Below are 27,566 nucleotides of genomic sequence, written 5' to 3'. Positions count from 1 at the left end.
AAAATTACCTCCTATAGATTCCTCTAGATATTTCCCTGGAAATAGCGTCTCCTGGGAACAAAAACAGATATGACTAACATTGGCGAAGCACACCCCTACTGTAGAGAAAATATAGTTTGTATTTCCACGAGGTTTTCTATGCCAATTGTATAATATTTACTTGTTAACAGAAGAGGTTCATTTCTTATTTCTTCATTTTTAATCCACTTAATTTCAGAAGTTATTATATGCATGTTGCATGTATTCCAATTCCTAGAAAGTGATTATATGTGGCTCTTCTAATTAAAGCTTCCTAAATTGAAGGAGAAAATAATTTACATTTTGTCAGAGGAGTTGAGTCTACAGAGGATTCTAGTTTTGTACGTGGAACATAGTGCTAGGACCAGCATTAATCTTGCAAAAGCAGATTTCGAAAATCTCATTTCTCTGACCACAAAAATGTTGGGTGAGCTTGAAAATATTCAGAAAATTCTTTTATGATGAACTGTAATGGGCAATCTACTTAATAGACCTCAGTAACTTTTCCGTATGTATAGATAGTGATTCCATAATTGGATTATGAACTCCTTGAAGGTAGGAATTACTGTGCCATGTACCATCTCAGAAACTGACTTTTCCTCTGGAAGAATCCGTATTTCCAATTTTTGTATTTATCAACAAATGCTGGTTACTGTCCAATTTTTGTTATTAAGACTTTATCTTTTTAGAGCAGTTTAAAGTTCACAGCAAAATTGAGAGGAAGGTACAGAGATTTCCCATATACTCCCTGCCCCCATACATGCACAGCTTCCCCCATTATCAACATCCCCCACCAGAGTGGTATATTTATTACAATTGATGAACCTACCTTGATATACCATAATTATCCAAAGTCCATAGTTTACACTAGGGTGGACTTTTGGTGTTGTACATTCTATAGGTATTGACAAATGTATAACGGCATGTGTCTATCATTATGGTATCTTACAGAGTGTTTTCACTGTCTTAGAAATCCTCTGTGCTCCATTTATTCATCTCCCGCCACCGCCCCTCAATCAAACACTGGCAACCACTGATCTTTTTACTGTCTGCATAGTTTTGCCATCTCCAGAATGTCATTACTTGGAATCATACAGTATGTAGCCTTTTCAGAATGGATTCTTTCTAAACGCATAGAATGCGCATTTAAGTTTCCTTCACGTCTTTTCATGGCTTGATAACTCATTTCTTTTTAGTACTGAACAATATTCCATTGTCTGGATGTACCGCAGTTGACTTATCCATTCACTTATTGAAGGACATCTTGGTTGCTTCCACCTTTGGGCAATTATGAACAAAGCTGCTATAAACATCCATATACAGGATTTTGCATGGACATAAATTTTCAACTTCTTTGGTTAAATACCAAGTAGCATCACTACTGGATATTATGGTAAGAGCATGTTCAGTTTTGTAAGAAATCAGCAAACTGTTTTCCATAGTAGCTGTACCACTTTGCATTCCTGCCAGCAATGAATGAGAGTGCCTGTTGCTCCACACTTTCACCAGAATTTGGTGTTCTAAGTGTCCGGATTGTGCCTGTTCTCATAGGTGTGGAGCAGTATCTCAATGTTGTTTTAATTTGCATTTGCCTGATGACATATGATGTGCAACATCTTTTCATATGCTTATTTGCCATCTGTGTGTCTTCTTTGGTGAGGTGTCTGTTAAGGTCTCTACCCATTTTCTAATCAGATTGTTTGTTTTCTTATTGTTGAGTTTTAAGAGTTTCCAATTAATTTTTTTAACTTGAAAAATAACCTTTAGAGTATTAGTATGAATTAGATGGCTAATTCTCAAACACGGAATACCAACCAAAGGATAAGCACTATACCATAAGAAAGGACCCTATAACATCATGCAAACGTATGTAGCAGTAATTCTCCAAGTTCTCCCTCAAAGGGACCCACAGCCACTTACTCAGGTATTTCCTACACTGAGGAAAGGGAGCACTTGTTGGATGCAGGGCCCAAATTAATGCTGACTCAGGCATCTAAAGCACCATTATGACTCCTCCGTTAAAGCAGGAACATATGGATGTCAGATAATAACTAGAGCTCTGGCCCACATCTGACTCACAGAGAGTCCAAGGATCCATCTTGTAGTCATTTTACCACTTCTCAAATAAATAATTGGAATGGATATACTAAGCATTGGTAGAGCCCTCACATTGATTTTTTGACTACAGAATCAAGAGCTATTATAGTAAGAAACACCAAGGAGAATCCCTTGAGACTACACTTCTACTCCACCAAGATAGTAAATCAAAAACAATGTTGCAGCCCAGGGGAATGGCAGAGATTAGTGCCACCTTCAAGGACCTAAAAGACGTAGGGGTTGCGGTCTCCATAACATCACTATTTGATTCACCATTTGATTTCACCACTATTTGATTGGCCTTTGCAGAAACTAGATATATCATGGTGGCGGACAATGGACTACCACACACTTGACCAAGCCATAGCTCCCATTGCAACTGCTGTGCTGAATGTGATATCTTTATTGGAAGCGATTAACACAGTCTCAGGTACATGACATGCAGCTATTAACATGGCAAATGCATTTTTCCATACTTATGGGAAAGGAGGATGAAGCAGTTTGCATTCATTTGGAATGGACTGCGATGCACATTCATGGTTGTGCCCTAAATCTATGTTAATTCTTCTGCTCTCTATCATAACATAGTCCAAAGGGACATGTATGATCTGATCATCATACAGAATATCACTTCAGTCCATATGGATGAATCACGTTCATCAGACCTGATAGGCAAGAAATGGCAAGCACTGTGGATGCCTTGGTAACACATATAAGTTTTAGAAAGTGGAAGAAAAATCCTGTAGTGATCAAGGACCTTCAACATAAGTGAAGTTTTTAGGCATCCAGTGGTCTGAGACACACTGGAATAGCCTCTTTAAAGTAAAAAAAATCTCCTACCACTAAGGAAAAAAGCACAATACTTGGTGGGCCTCTTTGGGTTTTGGAAGCAACATATTCCACACATATGAATGATGCTACAATGGCTCTTTTATTGGGTCATGCAGAAGGCTAGCTTCTTCGAATGGGGACCAGAGAGAACAGAGCTCTGTAACAGATCCAGGCAGTGGCAAAGAAAACATCTTAGGAAGTCTTTGGCATGCTAGGAGAGCTGCAGTGAAGACCTCTGGGGTTTTAGAGCAAGGCCAGGTCACATGTAGCAGAGAAAAATATATCACTCAAAAATATATCACCGGTCCTGGCCTGCTACTGGTGCTTGATAGAAACTGAGCATATGACTATGGGACATCAAGTGACCATACAGCCAGAACCACCCATCATAGGCCAGTTTCTATCAGACCAAGAAAGTCATAAAGTTGAGAGAGCAGTAGCAATCCGTTATTAAATGGAAGTGACACTTCTGGTGCTAAGGTTTGAATGTGTCCCCCTAAATCCATACATTGAAACCCTAACCCCCAAAGATGATGATATTAGGGAGTATCTGGTCTTTCACTTTGTGTGGCGAGAGAAGTAGCCCAAAGTAAGGATCCACACAGATTCATGTACGATGTAGAATGACTTAGCTAGTTTGTCAGAGACCTGGAAATGAAACTGGAAAATCAGAGATACCTTGGGAAGAGGTGTATAAATGGACCTATGAGAGTGACCCCAAAGTATGATGATATTTTTATTGCAATTAATGACCACCAAAGATCATTCACTGCAAAAGAGGCACTAAACAAACCAAGTGGACTAAGTCCTTAGATGTCAGCCAGCCTCCATCCTTGGCTATCCTAGTGTTTGCACAATTATCTCATGAACAGAGTTGCTGTCGTGGCAGAGTTGGAAGCACTGCCTGGTCTCAACATCCCAGGGTCACTCTCACCAAAAGTGACCTAGCTACTAGCACTATTGACCTGCTAGCAACAGAGACCAATGCTGAACTCCCTATCTGGGTACCATCCCTCACCGGAAATATCCAGCCACTTGGTGACAAGTTGATTATATTGAACCCCTTGCATCCTGGTTTCACGTTGACCAAAAGTAACACGTGTTTTGGGTATGGGTTGCCTTTCTTGCCTGCAGTGCCTCAGCCAGCACCACTATCTAAGGAGTCATTAAGTATCTTCTCTACCTTCATAGAATCCCACATAACAATATCTTAAACCAAGAGACCCACTGTAAAGCAAAGGAAGTGCTGTGATGAGTAAATGAGTGTGTGATTCAATGATCCTATCAGACACCATATGATTCAGAAGCTACCAGTCCCATCAAGCTAGGAAATGACCTCTTGAAGGCACAGCTGAGTAGTGGCATTGCTCACCATCACTCCCAGTGACCTACTTGGGAATTTGTGCTTCTTGTCCCTGCAACTTTCTGCATGATGGGACTAGAGATCCTGATTCCCAGTTGGGAAGGCTTCCACTAGAAGAAGAAATCATTAAACTTAAAGCTAGCCCAGTAGAAGTGCTAACCAGAGGGAAGAGGATCTGGAACGAGTAACAGAGGAGGGAGATGAGGAGGATCAGTTGCAGCCTGGAGATCCACTACAGCATCAGGGCTGCTGTCCCAGTAACGCTCCTCTTGTAAGTTTTCAGAGTTCGTAACCAAACAAAATCCTGGAGAAACTGTGCCTGGATGGAGTAAAATTAAGGTGAAAAGCAAGTGTTTCTGAGTAATGTAAGGGGAAGACTGTAGTGGACACTATTGATGCCTTGTCTAGATTCCCTGTCTGGCTGGTGCACCCTTCTCTCAGCTCTTGTGAGGTTGAGTGTTGGCTGCTAACGGTTTGTAGCTGCCCCCTTCTGAGAGCCTGCCAGTCCTGGAAACTAGTACTTTCCCAACATACCCGGGAGTGGGAGGGCCTCGGCCAGTGACCAGTGACAGACTGGCAGTGTATACAAAAGGCCACCCCCCTTGTTTCGGGTGGACCACCCCTGTAGTGCAACTTGTGCTCGCAAGCTTCCCTGTGGAATCAGACTGAAGCTAGTCTCTGAGGCCACATCCTTGCTGAGCTCTTTCCCCTGATCCATCCCACTTCCCTCACTCATCCCATTTCCCTCGCTCCCCTTTTTCCGAGAGTGCTCCCCCAGTAAATGACTAAGAATTCCTGTCTCAGGCTCTGCTTCTAGAAAGCCCAATCTAAGACACCATTTATATAAATTAAATACACATATACATCAACAACAATGCACATTTGCAAGAACACACGTAAATAAAAGGAAGCACATCAAACACATTAAAATCACTGCCTTGGTAGGGAATACGTATAAAAGAGAACAAATAAATAAGTAAAACAAAAGAGAGGGGTCACACAGACCAATGTAGATACTATGACATGAATTGAGGGCTGTGATTAACTGCTGTACACCTGAAATCCAAAAATAAATAAGAAGCAAACAGGTAGTTAGACGATCCTTTTTAGCAAATTCGTGTCTCAAACTATGTAAATGAATTCAGGCAAGGGCTCAAATTGCTCTTTCCTTAACATTATTGGAATGTTCTTTTACTCCCAAGTGGTCAACACGGAAAGATTAAGGAAGGTAAAATCCCAGTTGGTTTTATGGGTCTTGGCCAACCCTATTTCTAGTATTCTAAATAGGAAATTTGTAAATAGTGTTAAATTTTTTACTTTATCCAGGTCCTACTTTTCCTCTCCCTGCCTAGCCCCCATCCCCCTCTGCCCATCCCGCACCACACCCTTTATCATGAATTATTTGAAAACCTTACAATCAGTATCAAAGCTACGAGACGCATTTCAGCCTGAGTTCTTCTCTTTTGACAAGCCCTAAGAGTAGGTTGTAATATCACAAACACATAAGAACAGAGAAATACAATTTCAGCATAAGAATTGAATAATCGATTTCCTTGAGAATGTGTCTTACAGGTTTTTGATATCTCCATAATACTAGGCACAATAATCTATGGTCTGCTTTATTTAATTGAATTTGCCACTATATTTTCCTCTAATCCAGTCAGGTTCAACTAATAACTATTGATTAATGATCACTCCTCTTGGTTCCTGCAAAAATCACTAAGACACAGTCCATCTATTTAAGAAGCTTGTAATCAGTGTTGGAGGAGAATATTTGGATATATTGAGTCTTTCTTCCAATTTTCAAGGGGAAATGTTCACACTCCTAATTTCCAAAAGTATTTTCGTTTCCATACTTTTAAAATTATGCTTTATCTGAGAAAGAGTTAAAATTATTTTCTGATACAATCTTGTTCAAATTTGCTTTATAAAAGTATTATATTATCTATAGTCTCTTTCTTGCCCTGAGACAGCAATGTTTTATTTATCCTCCCCATTGGCTTGCTAAACTATCCAGCAAAGACCTTGACAGATTCTCAAATGTCCGTAACATTGCTCTTTATCTTGATAGCAGAAGTGGGATGAGACTGTTGGGATAGCCCAACTGTTGGGCTTGCCTGTTGGGATATCATCAGAAGAGGCAATTAGCATAAGAAGCTCTCTGGGTTTTTTGGAGATAAAAGTGACGAAATCTTGCTTGAGAATATTGGGAAGGTGTTCTGTGCTCTGCATCTGTTTCTAGAGACCCAGAGTCCTGCCAACTCCGTAGGTATATAAGGAACCACTGTTATGTCACCTGGTATCTTCTTTATAAAGCATAGGCATGAAGTTCTGACCCCTGGACTAGGCTTACAATCTGGCTGCCAACCATCTGCTTTTCCCAATATTCCCAGGCAGCCCATGGAATTTCACCCCTGAATGGTACTACACACACCCTTCTTCTGATGTAATGCCCTTGCGCCTTATTATGCCTGGTGAACCAGGACGATGACTGAAGGCCCACATCCCTCATCTCCTAAGGTCTCAGAGCTACAAAAGTATTTATGGGTAAGATATTGGTGTTTCAGAAAAGTTTTTATTCCAACTCAGTCTACATCCAATCATCAGGACTGTGCACAGCCCCTCTCCAAGTCATCCTCAATTCAGACAATTCAGGAAGAAACTCCCAGGCAAACACTTTCATTTATCCCCCTCAGAGCCAGAGGTACTTGCTCCTCTTCTAAATTTCAATACCAACTCCACACTTGTACCCCTCTTTCACATCACCTCTCACTTGCATGTGCTCACTTCCTCCACCCTGGAGATGGAAGTGCCCACATAGGGGAATCACACCCCTCTCAAGGCCCATGTGTCATTTTCCATTCATAGGACTTATCTCCAGTCCAAGATTAACCTGAAAAGCTAATTGACTTTTCTGAGAAATACTACACATGGTTGAAATTCAGTGTTACAAACCAAGGGGCCTGGAATTAGCTACTATGTCTTGCATGCGCTTTGCTTTATCCCCTACCGCATCCTCAAGTAAAAAGTTCAAATCCTTAATCCAAAACTCAAAACACTAATTACTGGATGTAAGAGCAGTGAAGATCCTGGGACCATCTTGATCTTCTGTACCAAGAGTTCCCAAGACAAATGTTTCGTCTCATGAGCAGCCAACCCCTCCTGAGAGGCCTGATCTTTGTCTCCTCTCATCAGGCACAGAAGACAGCTGGGAATATTTGGTGGGAAACTTAGGAACAGCGAAGCTTTCATGTCTCATATCTTTCCTTCACTAATCCCCATCCTGCTCTGGATTCCCACCCCCAACAGATGCACTCTTCCCCTCAGATCTTCCGGCTATGCCCTCTGGAATCTCCGTGGAATCATAAACTGAGTGTCCTCTGTCCTCAGCTTCTTGACTAAACGTTTCATCTGCTACCTTCCTGTGTGGAAATTGGCTGTTCTCATCAGACACCACGTTCCCTGTGGCTTCACAGGGGGAGACAATCTCAGCTCACTTCCGAGTGCCACCTCCAGACCTCTACTCTTCTCTTGAACTTGCATAGCAAATGCCTGCCTCTTTGAGGCTTTCCGCCTCTGGCAATGTCCTCCACATCACCATCACTCTTAGAAGAAATTAGAGCACCCATCTTGTTGCGTTTCTCCACCCCAAGATCTGATGTCGTCCTAGGGGACATCAACGTCCATACAAACTACCCAACACCTTGACCTGTTTTCTTGGTCATCTCATTGCCAGGGACCCACATATCCAGCTCACTCACAGCCACCTTGGACGCTAAATAAAAACTAAAGCATCCTGCTTTGGCGCCACAACCTTCAGTCCTGCCAGCCTTCTGCTGTGGTTACTCCGTTTCCTGTTCCTTAATTTTCTGGGCCCTCCAGTCCCCAACCCATCCGCTTCATTCTAAGCAACCAATCCCTCCTTGCTTCATTATTTTCCTCTCAAAATTAGGCTCAATACTTCAGTTCTTCAACAATCTCTTGCCAATATTCTCAACTCCCTTGAACATTATATCTCCATAGCACCCATGTGGCAAAAAATCAACTTTATTTTTACTGTTTTATTGCAATATTTAACTTGGTATACAACATGGTATATTTATGTCACATACTATTTTTAATCTGCTAGGTTTTATTATATTTTATTAATTTTTAGATGATTTTTCATTCATTAGAATTTTCTTAACCCTGTTCATTGTAAAATACCATGTACTTGAAAATGCTGTGCAGAGTAGAAGTCACCCTGGGGATATACAAGTAAGTTGGTTTGCAGCCAGATTGTAAGCCTAGCCAAGGATTCTGAACTATGCATGCTCTTGCTAGCAGCATGGGGAAAATTAGCTGATTTTTAACTATACATTTATAATATTGTAATTTTTATCTCCTTTTATAAATGAAAGAGAGGAGTTGGGGGTGAGAGTGCTGGGATTGGGTGGGAGTCAGCTGCAAGGGAAGTCTTCTGCTTCGTGTCCCTACATTCACTCGGTCAGCCCTCCATGGTACACGCTTCCAATCAGGGCCGCCACACGTGATCGTGCCGGTTGTACCCTGCAAATGCGCACCCGGCAAGGAGGTGAGTAGGCTAGAATTGAGTGTGCGTGTTCTCCTCTCTGACCTGTGTGCACTGGCTTGGAGGAAGAAGTGCCTTTTTCTAATTCATACAAAGGCATAAGGCAAACTACCCTTTCCCCATCCCCTCTAATGCTGAACCTCCAAATCAAAACCATTTAAGACAAGTTGATCCAAACTACTGCTGATCTCCCTCTCTTCTCTGCTTCCTCCACTCCTTCCATTCTAGAGAAAAAAGAGGCAACTATGTAGTGTCTGGAGTCAGACACACCTGAATTTGATCCCAGCTCAAGTGCTCACAGACTAGGACCTTGGACAAATTACTTGACTATGTCGAGCTTCAGTTTCCTCATCTGTTAAATGGATGGGTACTAAGTTTTTATAACGATTATGTGAGACAAAGGTAGGGAAGCCCCTGGCCTGGCATAAAGCAGGTACCTACTAAATATTTGCAGTTAACTAACAGGCAAACAAGATGGAGGGATGGATGGATGGATGGATGGATGGATGGATGGATGGATGAAGCAAAACATAGTCTTTGGATATCTCCAGTCACTCTGCCCTTAAGAAGTGATGTATGATCTACATGATTGGAGTCTTGACATTGCAGAAGAGAATCCTAAGAAACCAACAAGGGAGAAATTTTTGATAAATGGCCTTTATTTCTGGAATTTCCTCCATTTATTTTGCCTGGCCAAGGCAGGGTTCTTTACATAGGACAGGAAATGATCTGTATCCTGGGGAATTGTCCATCATTCTAGTCTCTGAAACTTTACACATAAACTCAAAGATCTTATGCATTTTATGAATAAATTAAGTGAATTAGTAGCATTGTAGGTGGTTCAATTTTACTGATAACTTGGTTACAGTGACATCCTAGTTCTAAGACAACACTAATTCAATTTTGCATAGTACATGGGGAGAATAAAATGACATGAATTGGTTTCAAGCAGAACATATAAAACATGAATGAGTTAAGTAATTTTAAAAAGAGAGAGAGAGAAAGAGAAACTCCATGTTTCATACTTGTTTCTGTGAAGGACTTTTACAATTTTTTATACATTGAATTTTAAGTGCTGACCAGGTATATATGATGGTTCCTGACGTTAAACACAGCAAAGGCAAGATGACACGATGACTTACCAAAAATTTGTCTTAACTATAAAATAATTATTGGCACATTTAGACGTTCTGCTTTAATCAACCTCTCCCTCCCTACCACAGACACACACACACACACAAGAAAAACCACAGGCCCAAAAGGGCATCACTTGTGCTAAAGCTCATAATACGAAACCTAGATTGAATACCTAACTTAATTGCAGTTTTGACCTTCCCCAGAAATGTAATCTTAATCAACCAGTCTGGAATTTTCTGGTCAGTACCGATGAGGTAATCTGTCATGGGGGCTCTCTCCATCCCCTGGAGGAAGAAGAGGCAATCCGCATGATAAAATCCTTGCCTACCATTCCCTTCTCCCCAAAGAGAAGATGTCCTCCCCCAAATAATCCTTTCTTTTCTTTTGCTAGTAACTTCCTTGCCCCATCCTCCTTCCTATAAAAACCTTCCATTTTGTATAACTCCCTCAGAGTCTCTCTCTGCTTGCTAAATGAGATGCTGCCTGAATCTTGAATTGTTTAATAATGTCAATTAGATCTTCAAACTTACTCAGTTGAATTTTGTTTTTCAGCAAAATATCCCCGTCAAAAGATGAGAACTAAATAAACTAAAATAGTGGCAGGGAACCAAAAAGGAGGAAATAGGTTCAAGACAGTTTGGGAAGGTATAATCAATTGGGTTTAATGACTTATTAGATACATAGGATGGTAGACTGATTGTATTGATGGCTCCAACAGTTGGCCTTCCTGTACCCATTCCCTTTGACCTGTAATTTTGTGGTCCTCTTCCCCTCTGAGCTTGATCATCTTGTTACTTTCGATGGAGAAGAAGGAAACAAAGGTCACTCCCACTGGTTTGAGTGACTAGATACACAGTAGAAAATATAAGAGAAAGATCAGGAACTATTCTGTGGCTTTACTAATGCTATTGCCTCAACTGGAAATTTGTACGCCCCTGATTTTATATGTCTAAGTACAAACAATTCAAGGACAGCTTAAATATTGTCATTTCCAAGAGTTATTGTCTGGTATCCACCCAAACTTGATAAATTGTTGGTGCCACATCTCACTTTCCTTACCATCAAACCATTTCTCTGACCCCTACATGGAGCAGAATTTTTCCAAAGAATACCTCACTCTTGGTACCAAATTCTGTATCAATCAGAGTTCAATAAGAGAAGCAGAAGCACTAAGAGATATATGTGAGTTATTACAGAATTTGACTTTATGTAATCGCAAGAGGTGGTATAAAGTTTCTGTAAAGCTGCTGTCTTCACATCTGATGTTGGAGGTTGAAATCTACAGGGCAAGCAATTAAGAGGATGAATGTAAAAATGGGGGGGGAGAGAGGATAAGCTGTAACCCACAAGTTCAAACTGGAAACCACAAGGACAGTCAGGCTCTCACTACCTCTGACTTCAATGATGTAGGTGTCTTGTGAAAAAAAGGCCAGTGCTCTTCATCATGGAACTAAACTCACACCTTGCCCAGGAGTTGAGGAAACTGAAAGAAGATTCAGAGGAAGATGAAGCAGCTACAGACCTTGTTGCTGCCCCACATCAGCAACTGACAACATAAGAGAGCTGTAATAGCACTTGTGTTGACTTTCTGAGTGTAAGAACAATATGGGGGCTACCTCTTTTCCATCCTCCAAATCTCACAAAATATATCTCTTGTGGCCCACCCCAACTGGAAACATATAGTGAAGGGAATTCTAAGAAATGAAGTTGAGCCTAGCCAAGTTGACATATCACAAAGCCACCACAGTCTACCCCTTATCAACATGGCACCCATACACACCTTTAAACCATATCTAACTTCCAAATAAAGACAATAGCAAAGTCATGCTTCCAGCTAATATGATACAACTATCCCTGTACAACTGAAAAGAGGATGTGAAGTTCCTTCACCATCTTTGAGGGATGTTCATTCAGCTCTTGATCATGCCAGAGTGAGGGCTAGTCTTCCCTTAATCATTCAGTCTAAAACTTCCCAGCCCAAGGTTCCCACTCTTAGAGTCTGCTATGGCATCTGACGTTGCAGCTCTCTGTGTGCTTCCTCAGGGTGCCAGGGGCAACACTCCTGCAAATGTGAGTTTCCTGAAATAAATGCCCCTCTCTAAGGCCTGGTGTGTGCTCAGAGGGTCATTTCCCCTTGTTTGCCAAACAATGTGTTCTTTCAAAATCAATGAACTATAATGAGGCAATTAAGAATTAAAATTTCCTAAAATTGTATTCAGGATAATATTTTCATGATTGTTCACTAAAAAGATCTTAAGCAATTATCTAACTTCCCCCAAAATGAAGAATCTGTACCTCTATCAACTCAAAGATTTTGCAATCTGACTTCCTGATATTTCTCTTCTGCAAATTGAATTTCTTTCTCCCTAATCAAAATACGTTTTGTATGAAAAATGTTAAACTAAATAAGTTAACAGTGTTAAACTTTGGGGAGGGATTTACCCAGTGATCAAAAGTCTTACTGGTCTATTTAAAATCCTGTTTACCTCTTGCTTATTGATGCTCACTTTTCACACGCAAAGTGCAAAATAGTAATCTTCACATGTTTAATTGCTCTCTCTGAACGCTGGACTCATGCCAAACTCTGTCCATTTTTTTTCCTTTATGATTCTGGGACATGGTGCACAGCAGAGAATAAAATGAGGAATTATCATGAAGACAAATAAGGTTATAATAATCACTTGAGCCAAGAAATGAGAAGAATTCTAAGTAAGGATAGTGATTAGCCTGATTTTTAAAAGGCCATGTTCATCCTCAAGTCACTTTATGTGAATTTATTCAAGGAGCTTCCTCTTTGCTTAATTTTTACCAATACTCATTTTAATGGATGGGCCATTTTAGAATAATATAATATTTTCATTTATTAATAATTATCCTTATTAAATAATATTGCTAAATATGCAATTAAAAATATGGATTTTATAATATAAAAACATTTTGAGATCGTTATCAATAGTGTCAAAAATATAGTGACACTGGGTATGGGGAGGGGGAATTGGAAGAAAGTGGTCAAACCTCCAGTTACAAGATAAATAAGCTCTAGGGATGTAATGTACAATAAGACGACTATGGTTAACACTGATGGATGATATATAGGAAGGTTGTTAAGAGTAGATCATAAGAGTTCTCGTTATAAGGAGAAATTTTTTTCTTTTCTTTTTATTGTATCTATACGAGATGATGGATGTTAACTAAACCTATTGTGGTAATTATTTCACAATATATCTAAATCAAAACATCATACTGTACACTTTAAACTTATCAGTGATATATGTCAATTATTTCTCAATAAACTGGAAAAAAGATTTATCCTAATATCAATATTGATCATTATCAAACAATCAATTATCAGTAAAATCATTATCAATAGTTTCTTTTCTTTTGTTGCAGGACAGCATTCTACTGTATAGATATATCACAATTCTTTTGTTTCTTGATGGACATTTGGGTTGTTTCAAGTTGTTTTGGCTATTACAAATAAAGCTGATATGTAAAATTGTGTAGATAGAAAATATAGTGGTTCTATGCTAGTTTCATGTAAATTAACCAATTTAACCTTCACAAAATCTCTGAGGAAATCTGATTATTATATCCATTTTATAGATGAGGGAACTGGGGCCTAGAGGGATAACTTGCCAATAAGTGGCAGAAACGCTGTTACAATAGAGACAGTGTAACTCAAGTCACTCTTAACCACCATGTCCTACCATGTAATGACAACACCTTGCATTGTGTGATGCTCGGCAGTTTACAAAATTCTATCACATGATCTTCTCACCAAAACCAAGAGATAAATATATCCATTCTCAGGATAAGTGGCTGAGACTCAGAAAAGTTAAATAATCTTTCCAGAATCTAATGGCAGAGACGTGATAAATCCAGGACAAGAACTCCAGTTTTATCCCAATTTGTATTCTTTTTTCTATTCTCTGTTTCCTATAAAATAGGTTAAAATTATCAACCTGTGAAACGCATGGCAATAGTAAAAATTCCTGTTTTCTTGTCAAGCAACACTGCTTCCTTTAAAATATCCAGAATTTATTTGTTACATTTAAGGCTCATTTTTTTGCATGTATGAAAGACATTTGTACTCTAATACTGCATACAAGTATTAGTTTGGGAATAAAAACCTATGTTACAAGAGCAGTGTTTTTTGTGACCTATTATAATTCTTTATCAATTTAACTCATCATATGATGTGTGATGAATACTAGAGCACTGAATAAGGAGTTAGGAGATCTGACTTTTGGCCCTGGTTTTATCAGTAACAAGTGAATCTGGATGAGTCGCTTAACTGCTCTAGGCTTCAATTTCCTCATCTATACAATGAGAGGACCCTCCAAGTTCTCTACAGCTCTAGGAATTACAATAAATCAGGATGTCCTTACAGGACAATTTCCACAAGCTTTACTAAGCCTGTGGCAAGCAAAGAGAGAAAATTATACAAATCTTATTCAACAGGGAAGTTTTAAAGACTGTATGGGTAAATTACAGCGTATCCCCTAGGAGAGAGGAGATGGATGTTGCTAATAATGCTCTGAGCTCTTTCTGTGTTCCACACACTGTGCTAAATGTTTTCACATGCATGCTTTCTTGTCACACAGTTCACAAGCACCCCAAGAACTCTAATCAATTCACCTGGAAATGTTGACTAGGTCCTGCTAAACCTGCTCCTTCTATTGCCAATGTTACTTACACATTCAGTTAAAATATAGCCAAGGTCAGAAGCCAGAGTCAGCAAGTACGTAACTTCAAAAATTATGTGTATATATATATATATACACATATACATATACATACACACACATATATATAAAACAATAGATTCATTCCAAATCCTCAGAAATTTCACTTAAGAACTTTAAACAATTAAAAGTTAACAGAAAAGCAAAATTAATTTTGAAAACTGTAAAAACACTGTGATGTCAAAGTAAAGCTGAGCATATACTTGCTCTGTAACATGCATTAAAACCCCTTACATTGGTTCTCTTTTCCCTAATACAAATGTTATTGCAATGTGTTGACACAAATTATGTTTAAACTTGTTCTCTTTTTTAAAAAGCCTTATGTTTTGTGTTAGGAGAGGACAGTTGTAAAATTATTAACCACGCATTAGGCTCATACTGATTTCAGAGGCTATTAAGCAATACAAACAGCATCTTGGTGGTTGGGAATTAGCCTCAAACACAGCATATTCCATAGGCGTTCGTCTTTACAATCTGCTTCATACTGTGTGCAAAACACTAGAGCTATAAGCAACAGAACTGTTAGAATATCAAATGAGGCTGATATGATAATACATATGTGGCAGGTATGAAGAATCAGAATGAATCTCTTCAATGAATAGATGACATTTGGCTTTCTCAACAATAACGCGTGATCTTTATGGAGCATCTACTATGTGCCAGGCATTGTTCTGAGCAATGGGACTATCATGGGCGATATTATACCATTCTTTTCTTTGGAAATAACATACCAAGACCAAGATTTCTTGTCTTATTTCAGATACATATTCAGGTTTATGTATTCAAAGGGAGCCAACTAAAATATTTCAACAAATAAAATCTTCACCACTTCTAGCTATCCAAGAGTAATACAGTATCTCTGGGGTCAACTGAATATGTTGACCCTTATTTTTGGTTTTTTTTCCCTGTAGAGGTCTAGAGCCTTTGGGTGTTTGTGCTTAAATATTTCATGCCTGCACATTCATAAGTAAGACAAATGGTGCTAGGGAAAGACACTTTTTTATGTTATGTTCAAATTAAACTACAACTGGTTTTAAAAAAGAGCTTTAGTCATGTGGGCTAGAACTGATAAAATCAAAATACTCAAGACAAAAATAGGTTAGCAAACATAGGTGTTTCCTCAGTGTAGATTTAAGAATTCACACCAAGCTTACAGTCATCAACAGCAACAACGCCTATAGAAGCTAAGCTAGGATTACACACTGTTCTGAGCTCAGTAGAGCAGGTATTCTGGAAAGGTTGTGCATATTTTCTTCTTCTAAGCCTAAATGCTGGGAAATAGAGGTAGAACCTATAACCAGTTGAAATGTTGAAATTCCTGGTTCTTTCAAGGATTCAGCTTTGTTACCACACTGATGAGTGTGATGTACTCTCTGCAGAGACCAGAACAAAAGGAAGTCAGGTAAAATGGAGGGGGGGAATAGTTTAGTTGGTCTTAAAGAACAGTCTCAAACACACTTATAAAGTGGGGTGAAAAAGAAACTCTTGAGTATTAGAGATTTAGAAAACTATGAATTATTTGACTAGTCACCAACTTACAGACAAGGCATATGGGTTCCAATTTGTGATCCTAGATTAATTCATATGTTGCATATCTCAATTCACTTTCATGTGCATAACCTAATATTTAACTACACTAGTCAGTCTTTGATATCTCTTTTTATATTTGGATCGACGTTTTCATTTTCAGCAACACTTTCTACTTAAAACTAAAATAAAATGTGACAACTATTCAGAAAATTTGAATAGGCATTGTACTTGAAGAAATACTTGCAATTTCTATTTAATAGAAACTCAAAATCAGGCAGGATCCCAGTAAGAAACAGAATTCACCCCAGAATCAATGAAAATCAATGAAGACTCAAAAGCCTTATAGAAGTATGGGCAGGGATAAGGAAACAAATAAGATACATAAGGTGCTTAGAGACAAGCGATCCATGTGAATCCGTTACCACCCCCAGGACTAAAGAGACAAGGGGAGGAAATGGTGGTCTGGAACCCAGTGAAAATGAGAACCATGAAGAATGAGCCTCCCAGAGGGAACCAGACACATGGAGGAGTGGAACTACTGCCAGACGCAATGCCGAAGCAGAGAAGGAGGCAAGAAGAAATACCCCAACCTCTTGCCCCTCAGGTCTCCTGCCTCTGCCTCCTATTAGCCAAACCCAGCAAGATGCCAGAACCAGAAGCCAAACCCAACCTCCCACTGGCCAAACCCAACCGGAAGCCAACCAGCAAGAAGACCAGGTGATGCCTTCAGTAGGAGGCAACTGCCCAAGGAAGACAGCAGTACAGAGAAGGATAGAGAACGGATTTGACGGGTGTAGGGATGCAGATGGAGATTAATCAACACACCAGGACAGCCGCGTGCCCTTTAGATTTAAGATAGGAATTGGAAAAGTAAGCAGGGTGCTTTCTGGAGTTCACCACGTGACAACAGCATGAAGAGAAAAAGCATTCAAATTCATTCCCTAAGAAAGCAGTTGTTACAAAGCTATTACAAGATGGCCAATTTAAACCCAATGCTCTTGCTATCTGGCCTTTTTCTCTGCAGAAAGGTATGATCCTGTCTTCTGGAGTGAAGAAGAGAAGTATGAAGTTACATTTCTAAAATAATTTAGACTTGAAAATTATTATTTTAACAGACCCTATGATCCAGCTATTCCATTCCAGGTATATGCCCTTGAGAAATGTGCATATATGTGGAGCCATGTACAGGGATGTTCATTCCAACAGTACCCATTACAGGGAAAATGTCAACCCAGATGTCTTTCCACAACAGAATTCATGTGGTAGGTATATTCACACAATGAGGTACTCTATCATAATGAAAATGAACAGATTAAAGCAATACATAGCAACATGGAAAATTCTTGCCAACTCTATGTGGAGCAAAAGAAGCACGATGGAGACAAATACATTAACAGCAATGGTTCTATCTTTATGAAGTTTAAAATCTATATTGTTTAAAGATATATTCATATGTAGAAAAAATATAAAGAAAAACAAGGAAATGATCACAATAAAGGTCAGCATAGTGGTGGCTTCTACAGGCAATGTGATAGGAAAAAAAGAGACATGGGGGGGCTTCTGACATTCTGGCAATGTTCTGTTTTTTGACTTGGATGGTGTATTAGTCGGCTTGGGCTGCCATAACAAAATACCACAGAGCAGGTGGCTTAAACAGCAGACACTTATCTTCTCACGGTTCCGGAGGCCGAAAGTCTAAGACCAAGGTGCTGTCAGGGCTGATTGAGGCCTCTTTCCTGCCTTAGAGGGCTGCCTTCTCACTGTGTCCTCACACGGCCTTTCTTCTGTGCGCTTGTGGAGTGGGAGAGAGCTCTCTGTGTCTTTTCCCCTTCCTATAAGGACACCAGTCCTATTGGATTAAGGCCCCACTCTTACGACCTCACTTAACTTTTATTACCTCCTTATTGGTCCTATCTCTAAATACAATCACACTGGGGTAAGGGTTTCAATATATGAATTTGGGGAGGATACAATTCAGTCCATAACTGATGGTGTTTACATGGATGTTTGCTTTATATTTATTGACTACAGTGTATGTTTATTTTCTGTATTTTTCTATATGCGTGTAATATTCACAATGGAAATGTTTTTAAAATTATTACTTGAGTTTCTTTTACTTGAATATTTTGAGTTTTACAATGAGGAGCCTTCTTGGTAATTAGACAGATAATTCATTTCCAGGAAACTTTGTGCTCTGAAATAATTTCCTTTGGCTCCTAACGTTTAATTATAACACTCACCGGATATAATAAATTAGAAGGAAAAATCCAAAACATTTCGTTTCTGCAACCTCTTTGGAAAAGACATCTTAGGTGTATCTCTATCAATGAAGACAATTTGTCCCAGAACACATGCGCCAAGCATTTGTTTTTGGAAGGAGATACAGCATAAAAAATATAACTGCCCGGTTTGATCTCAGAAGAGAAGAATTATAGTTTGGAAACAACATTAATTAATAATTAAAATAATATCAATGTGCCAAAAAATATATAAATTTGGATTCTGGGTGACTTTGGACTTAAGGATTTATCAGGGTAAGGGTCAAGGTTAGTGATGAGAAAGTGATGTCCTCAGGGACAGAGGAGTGGAGAGAAAGCAAGTCTAGAGGAAGAGGAAAAGAGCCTACTGAAATTAAACGTACCTTTATAAAATAGAGTTCAAATTCGAGCTGTGAAATAATTCATCCAAAGAATAATCTAGTCTCAATATAAAGTATTTGATTTCTATTCCTTGAAATTTAGAAAAGTTCCATTACACCTTGGCATTACTTTTCTTTCGTATGCCAGCATGTTGGAGATGACACTTATCATAGGTAATAAGAAATATTTAAATGATAATTTAGGGGATTTGAGCATTATCCTTTTCTGCCAATTTTCTCTAACTTTTCTGTATTTTTACACAAAATGTGTTCTAAAGCTGTATTAAGGCTTCCTTCCTCTGTCAAACTCTTGTTCCCAACATATTTTCCTCATGACCTGAAATGTTTCCATGTTAATTATGTTCTTATACTTGTTCATTTTTCCTTTTAAATGACTTTCCCTGGAGCCTCCTTGCCCTTCCTGGTTAGCACATATTAAGGACTCGCAGAACTGAAGGACGGATGTAGGAATTGTTGCATTGGGGTGGGGGTGGGGCAAGGAAACGGTTTCTCCTCTGTCAGGTTGGGTAGTATTGTTTCTAAACTATTCTGAATGGATGCAGACCCCACCAAACTCAACCTGCAAGTAGAATTGAGCATTTAAACACCACTGATTGTGCTTCCTCACTATTTTTAGGTTACATCTCTACAACATTCCTCAATTATTTTGAAAGTAGAAGAAAAATAGATGGCACTTTTGATATGGTTAGTATTAAAGTTATTTCAGCATGTGTTAAATAAGCTCTCTATTATTTTTCAACTATTTACAGACATCCCTAAGTTTTTGACAAGTTTTTTTCACCCTCAGGAATAATCCATTTGCCTGCTCTCTGACTGTCAAGTAGCTAGAAAGGACTGAGGGATGGCCATGCCAAGGCAATTTTCCTACAAATGGTACCACCAGAGCAGGTCCCTAGGCGTAGATATAGGAATGACCAAAATACAGTTAGGTAGCTAAGAGTTGTAATTCAAGTTTCCTAAAAGATCTTAACAACTAGAAGCCAAAAATAAAACTCTAATTATAAAAGAAATCAATATAAATTTTCTTTAAACTTCCAGAATAGAAAACTGCAAGGATATGGTTCCATTTTAACACAAGCCCTTAAATCAAGTGATCTCTAAGTCCAAGTAAATAGATGGATGTTTCATTCAAATCTTATTTCAAATATCACCACTAAACTCTCTTGCATGTTGCAAACTTACTTAGAAGTGGGAAAGGAAGGAGGATACAATGGAAAGAGAACGGGAGCAAGAATTAGAGTGTCTAGTTCTCATCTGCTCCCTTAGCTACGTGTCTTTGGGTACATTTAACTCTCGATCCTCGGGTTCTTCATCTGTAAAATGTGGGTAGTAACACACAGTATCTGTCAGACAGGATTATTTTAAGAATCAAGTAAAATTCCTCTTAGCCATCTTAGAAGCACCATTCAGAATAGACACCATAGGGAAAGGATGTGATGGCTCAGTCCAAACTTCAACCAAAGGGCAAAGAGAACCAAAGATAATCTGTCCATGTGTACACAGAACCCTATGCCCCCTGCCTTCCAGAGGATCTTGTCCTGTCAATGATCTCTTCTTATAATCTTATAATCTCTCTTATTTTTCACATGGTTCCTTTACCTCCAAATATTGGTCAAATTACCTAAATCCTAAAACAAAGAAACAAAACAAAAACTCTTCTCTAGGCATTGCCTTTCCCTTAAGGCATCACCTTAGTTCGGTCTTTTCCTCCCCTGCCAAACTTGTTAAGACTCTATATTTACTCTATCAATCTTATTATCTCCAGTCTATTATACTGAGATTTTTGCCCCTCTACTCTAATGAAACCACTTTTACTGGATCATCAACTACCTCCTATTTGCAAGATTCAGCAATATTTTTAAGGCTCATATGTTTGCACCTGACACTTAACACCCCCTTTTTATTTAAACCAAGGGTTGGCAAACCACAACCTGCTCCCCTTTTTATATGGCCCATGAGCTTAGAACAGTTTTTTTCATTTTTAAAAGCTTAAAAAAAATCAAAATAAAGATATTTCAACTTACGAAAATTATATCAAATTCGAATATCAGTGTCCACAAAGTTTTAACGGAACACAGCCACACCTAGTTGCATGTCTATGGCTGCTTTCGCACGTCAGAGGCAAAGTTGAGCAGTTGCCACAGAGGCAATATAGCCCGAAAAGCCTAAAATATTTACTATCTGGCCCTCTGCAGAAAAAGTTTGCTGATGCCTACTTAAAACTCCCTCCAGCCAAGGTTTCAGGATGCTTTTCCTGGACAAGCTCCTACTTCTCTGCTAGTTTTCCCAGAGCTGTTGTGAAGATTAGATGAGACAAGTACCCAAGACGGCATCTGTCTCACAGTCTGTGTTCAAAGCAATGTTAGCTCTCTTGTCTGTTGACTCCCTTCCCTCTGTCTATCCCTCAGATGTATACCCTCAAGATTTCATCTTCATTTCTGTCTCCTTTTCTCTTCACACTCTTTCTTGTAAACCTCATTGCCTCCCAGAGCCTCAAGCATCGTGTCCACACTCATGACTCCCCAAACCACATATCCCAGCCCAGCTCCTGCTTTACTTTGATGCCCTTCAAGAAAGCAAGCTGAGCATATCCAAAATTAAACTCCTCCTCCCTCTAAAACACGTTCCCTTTGGTATTTCTGACCTCAGTTAATAGCACTGCCATCCGCCAGCCTCCCAACCCAGAAATCTCATCCTTTCCTTTCTACCTCTTTCTCACCCTTCATATCCAACTAGTCAATGAATCTTTTCCACTGCATTTCAGAACCTTGTCCCACCATCCAGAGAGACACCACTTTAGTTTAAACTCTCTTCATTTCTCTTCTGGAATTTTTAGTTCACTTCCTGGAATTTCTAACTCAGCAGGCCCACAGTCTGGTCCCATTTAGATCCATCCTCTACATTTCCACCAGAATTACTTTTCATCTTCTTCCAAAACACATGGGATCAGGACTCCCTGCTCAACGACCCTTGTGACTCTCACTACCCACAGGATAAGTCCAAATACTTGAACCTGGCCTTTCACAATCTTGCCCTCACTCATCCATTCATTCCTTTAACAAATATTTATTGAGCATGTACTGTGTGCCTAGTGCTATTCCAGACTATGGGTAAAACAGCAAATAGGATCAGCACAGTCTCTGCTTGCTGGGGGAGTCCAATCCAGTAGAAGACACCAAGATTAAACAAAGAACCACTGCATTTCCCTTCTACCCATATTGGAAAAGGCACACTGTCATAGTGCCATCTGCACATGCAGTGACCCCTGTCTAGAATACTCTAACCTTCAAGGCATGGTTCAAATACCTCCTCTGGTATGGGAACTTTCTCCAACTTGTGGCTATCAGAGTAATTCCAGCCTTCTCTGTATTCTCTGAGCATCTCTCTATTCTTTAAACACAGTATTATACATTCCTGCTACTCTTATGTCACTGGATTGTGAATATCTTATATTCGTGGACTAAATTGATTGCTGCCCCCAGGCCTAATCTAGTAGTCATCATAGGTGCTTTCCTTAATTAATTGTGACTAAAGGCCAAAAACCTGCTTATATATACACTATAATAATAAGCAATATTTGAAAAAATCAAATAGTAAAGAAATACGTAGAGCGACAACATATCTTGCTCATGGATAAGTAATATGAATAAAATAGTGCTTTATTTGCATGTTTAAGTAATTAATTTTAAAAAATTTAACTTTTACATTTTGTTCATTCAGGAAAAGCCAAATGATTTGCCAGTAAAGGCATAGTTAGCTGTTTAATGCTTAATTTTTATCTGCTAATTTTGTTTCTTATTTTAATATTTTCAAAGTATATTTTAGTGAAATATAAATCTCTTTGCTAAGAAATATTTGAGCAAATTATCTTTACAATAAGATATTTGTTTTATATGAATAATATATTTACATCCTGTAGATCTTCAAGGCATAAACAATGACAAAATAGAGAATGATGGATGGGCTGCAGAAAGAGTCAAGAAAATAATTATAATAATAACTATTCTAATCTTTCAGATGTGCCGAAAGGGAGATCCAGGAAATTACCAAGCAGTTAACATCAATACTAGGAAAGAATCAGAACAAATAACAATAGAATTGATCAGGAAGTACTTAGGCAAGGGCAATTTAATGAGCAACTAGCAGCATGAGTCCATGTAGAAAGATCGTGGAATACAAACCAGAAAGTGTGAATACAAGCAGAGTCAGCCAAAGGAACCTGAATTTGTGTACCAAAATTATACCAATTGCCCTGTGGAAAAGCGTCTTAAATTAAAATAATCCTATAAGTAGAAATATAAAACCAAGTTTTGGCTGATATACTAGAAAAGACAGCACTTAATTAAAAAAACTTGCTGTTCAGATGACACCTTCTACACAACCACGCCTCCACCGCTGGCTCAAAGTGGTGCGTATGTGTGCCGATGGTACTACTTCAATACTCTTACTCCAACTCTCAACACGTGATTGCTCAAACCTCGCTAATAAGTGCTTTTCAAGCCAGCCAAATACAGACTGTTTATGTAGGCTGTCTTTGTGAATGCCTCAAGCATGAAAACTAGTGTGGATAAAATGCTGACCAGATGATAGTTATTAGCAATCCAGGGGCTGCAAGTGAGTGCATCAAGTTTTACTTTTTTAAGGATAATTTGCTAATGTGTAACAAAGTATTTGGACTGCAGGGTCAAGTTAAAGATTCTAAATGGACCAGAGGAGTTCATTAACTTCAGTAGTTGTCTCTACCCTAATGGAGCTCAGATCAGCTATAAACTTCTCCCCTCTGTCAAAGACATGCCTTCCACTGATTAAGGAGGAGCCGTCTGCTTGGACCAGGAATCATGCAGCTCAGTCAGTAGGGCAGGAGTGTGCCCTGGGCCAGCGGGGGCGTTCTCAAGGTGGCCAGGTGCCAGAGAAGCGTCAGCCAGGCGGACATTCTGATATCATGACCCCTGCGGTGTGTAAAGAACAGCCAGCATGATTGTGTGAATGAACCATCTGTAAATAAGGGGCCACCCACCAAAACTGAACCAAAATAAGAAATAATGGTGGAAAATGTTTGGATTGTATTCTGAGGACAAAGGGAATTTAACTAAAATTGGGACAGTAGAATCTCCTTACCTTTCCTCAGCTAGTTAAATTCAAACACAATTTTGCAAATGTCACCCATTTTTCTAGAATTTTTTCTGAAAGCCCCTTGAGTTCTTTATATGGGTATCCTCTTTGCCATCCTAAATACCTACCTTGTTCTCCCCAAGGACTTCACTTCTCAGCACCTCCATTTTTCAGCATTATTATTCTTTTAACTTCCTTCTTTTAAAGTTAAATATTTAAGAAACTTATACAACTCTTGTGTATGTCAGTTCCTCCATACAGAGCATGAAGTATTTATTCAATGATTAACAATGACGTTCATAGATTTAAAACATTCACACATTACAACATTCTTATCGGGAATTTCATTTGTGTAGTATTTTTTCGTTCTTTCCTATCATCTATCAACATTTCTATTGGTAAACATAGTAGCTTTGCTTTTTTTTAGAAAATGAAATTAATTCAATACTAAATTGATCCATCATCATTTACTGCATCTGACTTCATCTCTAAAGCTTTATTCCTATTAGTTTGCTCCTCTTCCCTAGAGAACATTTAGATAATTTTAAATATTTAACTCAGAGCTAAAGCAAAATATAACTTAGAATAATATATTCTGCTTTTTAGCTTCTTCCAAGCCTCTACAAAGCATTTCCCATTCACCAGCTTATTGGCTAATACCCTTGGGCTCTGGTGAGTTACAGAACCTTGGCAATGTCCATTCTCCATCTTATAAATGAAGATGATAAGGAATAGTAGAAATCTTGTCTGATTAATGATCTATGAAGTTTATAACTTTGTTTTTTTAAAGAGGTTACATTTGTGAAAGGTAGAAAATAAGAGGAGTAAAGCAGTTTTTTATTCATTCTACATACATGACAGTATATACTACAGAGTATACATGACAGTGTACTCTACAGAGTATTGAAATAAATCACCTGAGACATAGACCCTCACTATAGTACACAGCATTGTAAAACTCCGTTACACTTAACGAGGCTGTCTACCTGGGCCCTAGTCAACAATGCCGTTTTGTGGTCATATTTATCTCTTTTTCTATATTCCTGTGAAACTCTTTAAAGCAGCGGGGATATCAATTTTGGTCAAGGACATTGAGTAAGATAGATCCTTATCTTATCAAAAGGATTTCTCAGAATAGTGACTGTATTTGAATATTTTGACAACACATATGTTTAGAATTATTGGAGTTGATTTTAAAAAAGGTAACCTTTATTGAGCACTAACTAGAGACCAGGCACTATTCTATTTGCTTTACACATATTAATTCATTTAGTCCTCATTCACATTGAATTAGGTGCTATTAGTACCCACATTTTACTGATGAGCATAAGGAAGTTAAATAACTTGCCCAAATTCACACAGTTAGTAAACAGGACATTGGAAAACCCTTACTTTAAGGACAGATCTAGATGTCAGCTGGCTTGGCCAGCTCCCATTGAGGCCTCTTTAGAGAACGGAAATGGACTCCAGGTCTCTGAACTCCTAGTTCACATCTCTTCTCATAAAATCATGCTACTTTATATTTTCAAAAACAGTACATAAAGTTCAAAGGAGAAAGTGGTAACTTCTGACAGACGTGAGCAGGAAAATTAAAAACTGGCATTTGATCTGAGTCTTTGAGGATAGGCAGTTTTCAAGTGGCAGAGGTTGGAAGGTAGCCTAAAAATGGATCAGCACAGGCAAAAATGGAAATAACAAGCCAAACAGATGTGAAGGGCATGTCTGAGAGCATCTAGGAATATGAGTGAAAATTTTAAAAGCAGTTGAGATATTGGAATCACAATGAAGTTTTTTGTGTAAATTTACAGTTTATGAAGCTTAATGATATTCTTTGAGAAAAATTTTAGAACAAGAGAAATACAGAAAATGTTCTTTTTTTTTTTTTCACTTTGAGTAATATAAGTAACCATTTGCCTGAGTTCCAATTTACAATCTCCAGCAGCTATGCAATGATTTCATTTGGAAGTACGCATAGGATAAGACTAGGTATCAGGGATCAGTCTAACCCAGTGATCTCTCTGAGACGATAAACAGAAGTACACGCAGTAGCAGACTAGGTTAATGTCTGCCATAGTATCCATCTCAAAAGCCTGGTCCCATTCTCTCAGCAACTCTGCAGTCACTAGGATAGACCCCCACTTAGAAACAAACCTGAACTTGGTGAATATTTACATATGTTTATAACACCCTTTCTCATATAAATACCAGATGCTGTACTGCTACAAAATATGGGAGAACCAACTGAATACACCAAACCATAGGAATGCCCTCAAGTACAGGTATAGGCACACTCACCTGGTTGAAGCCATTGGGCCTTCAACTTTAGTGTCAGCAAAAACTGTCCACGCAGATGTTCCTTGCTCTCCAACCAGTTCCTGTGCAAAGTTCCCTGCCTTCTCGTTCATTCTGCTAATTATTTTATAGTGATATAATTGTTATATAAAATATGGATAATATATGTAAGCATAAAAATACAATATAATTTAAAAGAACCCATAGTCACTATGTTCAGAAATAACCACTGTATGCATTTTAGTGAATATACATCCAATTTTTTTCTATGCATATGCATGTATATGTACACATATATTCAAAGCTGGGCTGCAAATCTCTGTCTCTAGTCATAACTCTAAGGCACACTCTTTTGCATAGAATAAATGTGTTATTGTAGTAGAAAAGCCAACTGTTTAAACTATACCGTTACTCAGCCGGTTCATCACAATAATAATGATGCCATTAATTTCTTGGAAACTTGTCTTTCTTATCTGCTTGTTTCTGATGATATAATGCTCCTAAGAGCAAATCCCGCCCTTTTAAGAGGTTTCACCCAAAACAGCTGACTCTCTAAGAAACTTCCAGTCCTCAAAACTATAATCATTTCAAAAACCAAGATGGAATTTAATACAAGCATGACTACGGTTAATGATTTATAGCACTAAATAAATTTTAAAATATAAAGCTCTGAATCTTAAACAATAATCACAAGAGCATTTCCCAATTTCACTCACAGACTCTGGAATTTGGTTGTCACCCTCTTCTGGCTTTTCTACAAAGTGATAAATGGTTCCAACTATCTGTGATTCTATGAGACAAGTCACAAAGTGTCCAATTTCAAAACTGAGCAAACAAGTAAATTAATGCCTAGGACAAGCTTTACACCATACGAGAGGGTTAGCTGTTGTAAGCCTCCTCTCTAGTCCCATAATCCTCAAGCATGGACCACTCCAGCATTTCCAGGCTGCACCAGAACCACCTGCAAACATGGCTGCCTCCCCCAAACCCCCTCCTGTAAGAGGAGAAAAAACCAGTGACTCTGATCTCTGTTCCCTATCGCTTAGCAACAAATACAAAGAAGCGCAATGAACGTTTGCTAAGAACGCAGGAGAGAAAACTAAAAACTGTATACACAGGAAGGTGTGACATAAAATAAAACGGAATATTGCCAGTGTGAGTTCTTGACTGCTGGAAAGCATGGTAGGAAGAGGGAATAACACAACCAAGAAA

The sequence above is a fragment of the Diceros bicornis genome, chromosome 2 (assembly GCF_020826845.1).
Source record: "Diceros bicornis minor isolate mBicDic1 chromosome 2, mDicBic1.mat.cur, whole genome shotgun sequence".
Taxonomy (NCBI): domain Eukaryota; kingdom Metazoa; phylum Chordata; class Mammalia; order Perissodactyla; family Rhinocerotidae; genus Diceros; species Diceros bicornis.
Note: the sequence above shows the minus strand (reverse complement) of the source record.